The 8,546-nt window shown below is 51.3% G+C and overlaps 2 non-coding genes and 1 pseudogene across 2 annotated transcripts; all 3 read left to right on the forward strand.

The window, feature by feature from the left end:
- The first annotated feature begins 366 nt into the window (after positions 1–366).
- LOC149222060 (18S ribosomal RNA) lies at positions 367–2,178 on the forward strand. Its single transcript, XR_016249894.1, has one exon. It is a non-coding gene; the product is annotated as an 18S ribosomal RNA (ribosomal RNA).
- A 2,678-nt stretch (positions 2,179–4,856) lies between these two features.
- LOC149222061 (5.8S ribosomal RNA) lies at positions 4,857–5,010 on the forward strand. The gene has a single exon (XR_016249981.1). It is a non-coding gene; the product is annotated as a 5.8S ribosomal RNA (ribosomal RNA).
- Positions 5,011–5,257: 247 nt separating this feature from the next.
- Positions 5,258–8,114, forward strand: LOC149222062 (25S ribosomal RNA; annotated as a pseudogene).
- The last annotated feature ends 432 nt before the right edge of the window (positions 8,115–8,546 follow it).

Raw genomic sequence — 8,546 nt, forward strand, 5'->3', positions numbered from 1 at the left:
CTGCAGGCGATTGGGTGATCGAGGTCCATCGTTGCTGCTGTCCGGGTGGACTCCTAGGTGCCCTCGGTGCGGGGCGTGGAGGCCTTTGGAGGCATTTCTAAGGGAGTCAGTGAGTGATCGCTCATTTTCTTGTTGGTTGGGCCGTGGCTGCAAACTCTAGAGTGGCCTTGGTGCATTGTAGCTCGGCAGGTCTACCCATTTGTTCACCATGTCCTTGGCATGTTGCGTGTGCTTCCTTCTTGGGATGCAAGAGGTGCAAGGCATAAAAGTTTTACATGATATTTTGACGTCTCTTTGACTTGATGGGTGTTTAGGTTGGCTCTCGATAAGAGAGTGCCCGGAATGCCCTTTGAAGTGGGAGGGTGCTACCTGGTTGATCCTACCAGTAGTCATATGCTTGTCTCAAATATTAAGCCATGCATGTCTAAGTATGAACTAATTCAGACTGTGAAACTGCGGATGGCTCATTAAATCAGTTATAGCTTTTTTGATGGTACCATACTACTCGGATAACCGTAGTAATTCTAGAGCTAATATGTGCACCAAGTCCCGACTCTTTGGAAGGGATGCATTTTTTAGATAAAAGGCCGGCGCGGGCTTGCCCGCTTCTCCGGTGAATCATGATAACTCGATAGATCGCACAGCCATTGTGCTGGCGATGCTTCATTCAAATTTCTACCCTATCAACTTTCGATGGTAGGATAGAGGCCTACCATGGTGGTGACGGGTGACGGAGAATTAGGGTTCAATTTCGGAGAGGGAGCCTGAGAAACGGCTACCACATCCAAGGAAGGCAGTAGGCGTGCAAATTACTCAATTCTGACATGCGGAGGTAGTGACAATAAATAACAATACTGGGCTCATCGAGTCTGGTAATTGGAATGAGTATAATCTAAATCCCTTAACGAGGATCCATTGGAGGGCAAGTCTGGTGCCAGCAGCTGTGGTAATTCCAGCTCCAATAGCGTATATTTAAGTTGTTGCAGTTAAAACGCTCGTAGTTGGATCTTAGGTCGTAAGGGTCGGTTCGCCTACTCGGTGTGCACCTTCCCTTCCGTCCCTTTTGTCGGCGGCGTGCTCCTGGCCTTAATTGGCTGGGTCGCGGTTCTGACATTGTTACTTTGAAAAAATTAGAGTGCTCAAAGCAAGCTTATGCTCTGAATACATTAGCATGGAATAACGTGATAGGAGTCTAGTCCTATTGTGTTGGCCTTTGGGACCGGAGTAATGATTAATAGGGACTGTTGGGGGCATTCGTATTTCAGTGTCAAAGGTGAAATTCTTGGATTTATGAAAGATGGACCACTGCGAAAGCATTTGCTGAGGATGTTTTCATTAATCAAGAACGAAAGTTGGGGGCTCGAAGACGATCAGATACCGTCCTAGTCTCAACCATAAACGATGCCGACCAGGGATCGGCGGATGTTGCTCTAAGGACTCCGCCAGCACCTTCTGAGAAATTAGAGTGTTTGGGTTCCGGGGGGAGTATGGGCGCAAGGCTGAAACTTAAAGGAATTGACGGAAGGGCACAACCAGGAGTGGAGCCTGCGGCTTAATTTGACTCAACACGGGGAAACTTACCAGGTCCAGACATAGTAAGGATTGACAGATTGAGATCTCTTCTTGATTCTATGGGTGGTGGTGCATGGCCGTTCTTAGTTGGTGGAGCGATTTGTCTGGTTAATTCCGATAATGAATGAGACCTCAGCCTGCTAACTAGCTACGTGAAGGTTCCCCTTCGCGGCTAGCTTCTTAGAGGGACTATGGTTGTTTAGGCCATGGAAGTTTGAGGCAATAATAGGTCTGTGATGCCCTTAGATGTTCTGGGCCGCATGCGCGCTACACTGATGGAGCCAACGAGTTTTTATTCCTAGTTCGAGAGGATCGAGAAATCTTCTCAAATTGCATCGTGATGGGGATAGACCATTGCAATTATTGGTCTTCAACGAGGAATTCCTAGTAAGCGCGTGTCATCAACTCATGTTGACTACGTCCCTGCCCTTTGTACACATCGCCCATCGCTCCTACCGATTAAATGATCGGGTGAAGTGTTCGGATTGCGTCGACGATGGTGGTTCACCGCCATCGACGTCGTGAGAAGTTCATTGAACCTTATCATTTAGAGGAAGGAGAAGTCGTAACAAGGTTACCGTAGGTGAACCTGCGGTAGGATCATTGATAGCAGGGGTTTTCTTTTTTGGTTCAGGTTGGTTGGGTTTCAATTGCAATGTGGGACTTTGTGGTGCATCTCTAGGGGAGCAGGTTTGGTGTTTGGCAGGAACATTGTTGGTTGCTTGTCTCGAGGTAACTATGCTTGTTTTTTCGTGTGTGCTTGCAAGCCATGCTTGTGCTTGTCCCACCCATCCTTTGTTTTTCTTCCCCCTAATGTGTTTTTGCAGGGGGTCCGGAAGCTTGTTTCTTGGGAGCCCTTCCAACGATCTGTTTGGCTGGGCATGGTTGCTGCAGAGTTGAGGTGCTCGGTAAATACGATTAATAAATTTGGACTCATTCATAGCGGCGATGCTTGGTCTTTTGTTCGTTGGAAGGCATGGGCCAAGGGTACGGGCTTCCATAGTTGGTTCTCTCGAAAAGGCGACAGCGGTTGATGTGTTGCTTGGGTGAGATTTTTCGCTGGTGGTTGGGTCGAGGGAGTGGTTGCGCGCGCGCCTGGTAGCTTAAACCTTCCATGAGGTGACATTGTCGGGGTGCGGTCAAGTATGGGATGGATGAAGAGCGGTTCAACTCGTTGGGCTGGCCACCCTAGTCCCTCCCGACCGTTCCTTCGACATGCCCTCGCAGAAGGGTTGGGTGTCGAGGTAATGGAAAACCCATCCCTCGGTCTGAGCTCCATCGAGATCGCAATTTTCCCCGCCGACAGGCATGAGGGTGGCAATCTTATCTCGTGCCTTTGCCATCGAGGGAATTCCTCGTCCTCTCGTGACCCACTCCCCTTCTGAGGGAAAAAGAAGTAGCGGGTCGTGTCTTTGTTCCTCCCTTTGGATTGTGGGTTTTTTGTGGTACTTGCGTCATTTCTTTGTTTTGTGGTGTGCGCTTTGCGAACGTCCCTCTCTCTAGTGGCCTCGCACCATCGATGTATTTGTGGCCCGCGGCTTTCTCCAGCATTGAGCGTCGGCCCGTGACAACTCCTCTTTGGAGTTTGATTATTTGACCCCCGTTGACTCTCTCACTGGAAAGGTTGTTGGCCGTTTTGTACATGGAGGGGTGCAAGAGCGGGGTGGGTTTGTGTTATTGGCAACGGTCTATTTGTCATTTGAAGCCTTGTGCCACTGGGTTGGGGGCTGTGTGCCTCTCAGTGACGTGCTCCAGACACTGGTCTCATCGTGGCCCTTGTCTTTTCTATTGGTCAGTTTTAGGTTGTGATTTATTTGCTTGGTTGTTTGCTATGTTGTAAAGCTGGAAAGGGTGTTGTGCTGAATGCATGTGGGAGGGTGTGAAGAGGTGGGACACTTTTTTGATTGGGTGCCTTGTTTGATTTCTTTTTGGTTAGCGGACATCTACTCGGTGTGCTGTTGAGCTTCTCTCTTTTCTTGGTATCTTTGTTTCTTTGGTGTTGTTTTCTTCCCTTCTTCCTTTTGCCCCTAGCTTTACGGAGGAGAGGTGGGATTATTGTGGATTGGTGTTCGGGAAGGACGAAAAGCAGTGCGAGTTCCTAGGGTGGCCACCCTAGTCCTTCTCGATTGCCGTCCCCTGCAGTTCCCCCCTTTTCCTGAAGGTGCGGGGTTTGGGAAGCTTGTTCTTTGTTTGAGCCTCCCCTTGTGAGCCGGTAGCCACGTTTGATATCTCTTTCTTTCCTGTTCTTTTCTTCCCTTCTTGCTTTTGGCCCCTTGGCTTTACAGAGAAAAGGTGGGATTGTTGTGGATTGGTGTTCAGGAAGGACGAAAAGCAGTGCGAGTTCCGAGGGTGGCCACCCTAGTCCTTCTCGATCTCCGTCCCCTGCAGTTCCCCCCCTTTTTGCGAAGGCACGGGGGTCGGGAAGCTTGTTCTCTGTTTGAGCCTCCCCCTGTGAGCCGGTGGACACGTCTGATATCTCTCTTTCTTTCATGTTGTTTTCTTCCCTTCTTCCTTTCAGCCCCTAGCTTTACAGAGAAAAGGTGGGATTGTTGTGGATTGGTGTTCAGGAAGGACAAAAAGTAGTGCGAGTTCCTAGGGTGGCCACCCTAGTCCTTCTCGATCACCGTCCCCTGTAGTTCCCCCCTTTTTGCAAAGGCACGGGGTTGGGGAAGCTTGTTCTCTGTTTGAAGCCTCCCCTTGTGAGCCGGTAGCCACGGTTGATATATCCCTTTCTCTCTTGCTGTTTTCTTCCCTTCTTCCTCGTGGCCCCTAGCGTTACGGAGAAAAGGTGGGATTGTTGTGGATTGGTGTTCTGGAAGGACGAAACGCAGTGCGAGCTCCCGGGGTGGCCACCCTAGTCCTTCTTGATCGTCGTCCCGTTTAGTTCCCCCCTTCAGTTCCCGAAGGCACGGGGCTTTGGGAGGCTTGTGCCTTGTTTATGCTTTGTTTTCTACCCTTTTCTTCCTTTCGGTCCCTAACTCTACGGAGAAAAGGGGGAATCATTGTGGGCTGGTGTCAGGGAAGGGCTAAAAGCAGTGCGAGCTCCCGGGGTGGCCACCCTAGTCCTTCTCGATTGTTGTTCCATGCATTTCCCCCCTTTTTGCGAGGGCGTGGGGCTAGGGGAGATTGTCCTCTATTCGAGCCTCCCCCTGTGAGGGGGTTAGACACCTTTGTTTCTCTTTCTCTCATGCGTTTTTCCTCCTTTTTCCCCTTGGACTTACATTTGTTGTGGGGGTGCCCCTATTCAGTTTTGTGGCCGATTTTTTGGTAATACACGTGGAAACGACTCTCGGCAACGGATATCTCGGCTCTTGTTATGATGAAGAACGTAGCGAAATGCGATACTTAGTGTGAATTGCAGAATCCCGTGAATCATCGAGTTTTTGAACGTAATTTGCGCCCGAGGCCTCGGTCGAGGGCACGTCTGTCTGGGCGTCGCATCCCATTCAAATGCACTCCCTGCAATATGCTAGGGAGCAGCGGAGCTGGTCGTCCGTGCCCCGTGCGGTGCGTTTGGCTGAAATACCTCAAGCAATGTTTCGTGGCATGCGTCGGTGAGCGGTGATCTTGTCCCCTTGGATGGGTAGTCGGCATTAGCCGATGCGGGCTTTGTGTGGCATCGCTCGAACTTGCTTTGCTCTCTCTTGTCCTCCCATGGGGTAGGGCGGATTTAGCTCCAACTTTGCAACCCCAGCTCAGGCGAGAACACCCACTGAGTTTAAGCATATAATTAAGTGGAGGAAAAGAAACTTACAAGGATTCCCCTAGTAGCGGCGAGCGAACCGGGAAGAGCCCAGCATGAAAATCGGGCGGCGACTCTGCCTAGCTTGGAGTCTGTAGAAGCGTCCTCAGCGGCAGACCTGGGCCAAGTCCCTTGGAAGGGGGCGCCTGAGAGGGTGATAGCCCTGTCAGCCCGGGACCCTGCCGCATCACAAGGCGTTGTCGGCGAGTTGGGTTGTTTGGGAATGCAACCCTAATTGGGTGGTAAATTTCGTCCAAGGCTAAATACGGGCGAGAGACCGATAGCGAACAAGTACCACGAGGGAAAGATGAAAAGGAATTTGAAAAGAGCATTAAAGAGTGCATGAAATTACCGGGAGGGAAGCGGATGGAGGCTGTCAATGCGTCTCGGTCGGATGCGGAACGGCTCAGGCTGGTCCGCCGCTCGACTTGAGGTGCAAACCAACACGGGCTGCTGCATCGTCACAAGCGCAGGTGGATTACTGCCTGTCGGTTTGCCACTGCGGTGGTCGAGGAATGAAGCGTGCGCCCTTGTGGCGGGCCGTGTGCACCTGTGCGCTCATGGTGTTGGTTGGCGGGCTTTCCATTCGACCCATCTTGAAACACGGACCAAGGAGTCTAACATGTGTGCGAGTCGGCGGGTTTGAAAACCTGCGAGGCACAAGGAAGCTGACGGGCGAGATCCCCTATCTGGGGGGGTGCATCGTTGACCGACCTTGAGCTTATGCGAAGGGTTCGAGTGTGAGCACACCTATTGGGACCCGAAAGATGGTGAACTATGCCTGAGTAGGGTGAAGCCAGAGGAAACTCTGGTGGAGGCTCGTAGCGATACTGACGTGAAAATCGTTCGTCTGACTTGGGTATAGGGGCGAAAGACTAATCAAACCATCTAGTAGCTGGTTTCCTCCGAAGTTTCCGTCAGGATAGCTAGAGCCCACGCGCGAGTTTTATCGGGTAAAGCAAATGATTAGAGGCATCGGGGGCGTAACACCCTCGACCTATTCTCAAACTTTAAATAGGTAAGAGGGTGCGGCTGCTCCATTGAGCCGCACCATGGAATCGAGAGCTCCAAGTGGGCCATTTTTGGTAAGCAGAACTGGCGATGTGGGATGAACGGAAAGTCGAGTTACGGTGCCGAATTGCGTGCTAACCTAGATCCCACAAAGGGTGTTGGTTGATTAAGACAGCAGGACGGTGGTCATGGAAGTCGAAATCCGCTAAGGAGTGTGTAACAACTCACCTGCCGAATCAACAAGCCCCGAAAATGGATGGCGCTGAAGCGCGCAACCTATACTCGACCGTCGGAGCAATTGCCTAGCTCCGATGAGTAGGTGGATGCGGGGTTCGTTGAGAAACCTCGGGCGTGAGCTTGGGTGGATCGGCCCCCGGTGCAGATCTTGGTGGTAGTAGCAAATATTCAAATGAGAACTTTGAAGACTGAAGTGGGGAAAGGTTCCATGTGAACAGCACTTGGACATGGGTTAGTCGATCCTAAGAGATGGGGAAGCCTTGTATCAAGGGTGCACTCTGCACGAGCATCAAAAGGGAATCGGGTTAATATTCCCCAACCGGGACATGACAGCGGGCGGCAACGTTAGGAAATCCGGAGACATCGTCGGGGGTCCCAGGAAGAGTTATCTTTTCTTTTTAACAGCTTGCCCACCCTGGAATCGGTTCACTTGGAGATAGGGTCTTGCGGTGTCCGGTGCGCCCTCGGCGGCCCTTGAAAATCTGGAGGACCGAGTACCGTTCATGCCCAGTCGTACTCATAACCGCATCAGGTCTCCAAGGTGAACAACCTCTGGTCAATAGAACAATGTAGGTAAGGGACGTCAGCAAAACGGATCTGTAACTTCGGGAAAAGGATTGGCTCTGAGGGCTGGGCCTAGGGGTCTGCGCCCTCAACTCGTGGGCTGTCGGCAGTCTGCACGAGCTGCTCTCGCGGCGAGGGCGGGCAGTCGCTTGCCGATTGGGCTATGGGCATAGAATGCCCCCTGCCGAGGGCTTTTCCCTATGCATCGAACAGTCGACTCAGAACTGGTACGGACAAGGGGAATCCGACTGTTTAATTAAAACAAAGCATTGCGATGGTCCCTGCGGATGCTGACGCAATGTGATTTCTGCCTAGTGCTCTGAATGTCAAAGTGAAGAAATTCAACCAAGCGCGGGTAAACGGCGGGAGTAACTATGACTCTCTTAAGGTAGCCAAATGCCTCATCATCTAATTAGTAACGTGTAGCCAAGCATTCATAGTGATGTTTCTTTTTGATCCTTTGATGTCGGCTCTTCCTATAATTGTGAAGCAGAATTCACCAAGTGTTGGATTGTTCACCCACCAATAGGGAACGTGAGCTAGGTTTAGACCGTCATGAGACAGGTTAGTTTTACCCTACTGATGAACCGCACCGCAATAGTAATTCAACTTAGTACGAGAGGAACTGTTGATTCACACAATTGGTCATCACACTTGGTTGAAAAGCCAGTGGCGTGAAGCTACCGTATGTCGGATTATGACTGAACGCCTCTAAGTCAGAATCCACGCTAGAAGCGGTGGATGCCACTCTTCGACTGTATCTCGACCTGCAGTAGGGGCATCGCTTTGTTGCCCCCAGGGGCCCGTGTCATTTACAAACCGCGACCATGAAGCATCTCGGTCAGGGTAGCTTTGAAGTTCAATTCCAAATGGTCGTTGAGAAGAATCCTCTGCAGACGACTTAAATATGCGACGGGGTATTGTAAGTGGCAGAGTGGCTTTGCTACCATGATCCACTGAGATTCAGCCCTTGGTCGCCTCGATTTAGAGCTTCGCTCTTGTCACAAACAAAATCCGGGCAACCCTCTCGCGCCTCTGCCTCTTCCTCTAGATGACAATTTTCCATTGCTTGGGGGTGGGAAATTTGGGGTTTCCACGCCGCGACAGAAAGGGCGCCGAAGCCTAGGAAAACTGGGGTTTCCATGCCACACCCTGGTGCCGAAAATTTGGGGTTTCCACGCCGCAACGGAAAGGGTGCCGAAGCCCACGAAAACTGGGGTTTCCATGCCGCGTCCCGGCACCGAAAATTTGGGGTTTCCACGCCGCGAAGGAAAGGGCGCTAAATCCCAGGAAAACTGGGGTTTCCATGCCATGCCCCGGCGCCAAAAATTTGGGGTTTCCACCGGCGCCGAAAATTTGGGGTTTCCGCCGGGCTCCTAAAATTCGGGGCTTCCATGTCGCGCCAAAAATTTGGGATTTC

This window comes from Pinus tabuliformis, chromosome Q (assembly GCF_031772625.1).
Source record: "Pinus tabuliformis cultivar Carrire ecotype Pingquan chromosome Q, CPIR1, whole genome shotgun sequence".
Lineage (NCBI taxonomy): Eukaryota > Viridiplantae > Streptophyta > Pinopsida > Pinales > Pinaceae > Pinus > Pinus tabuliformis.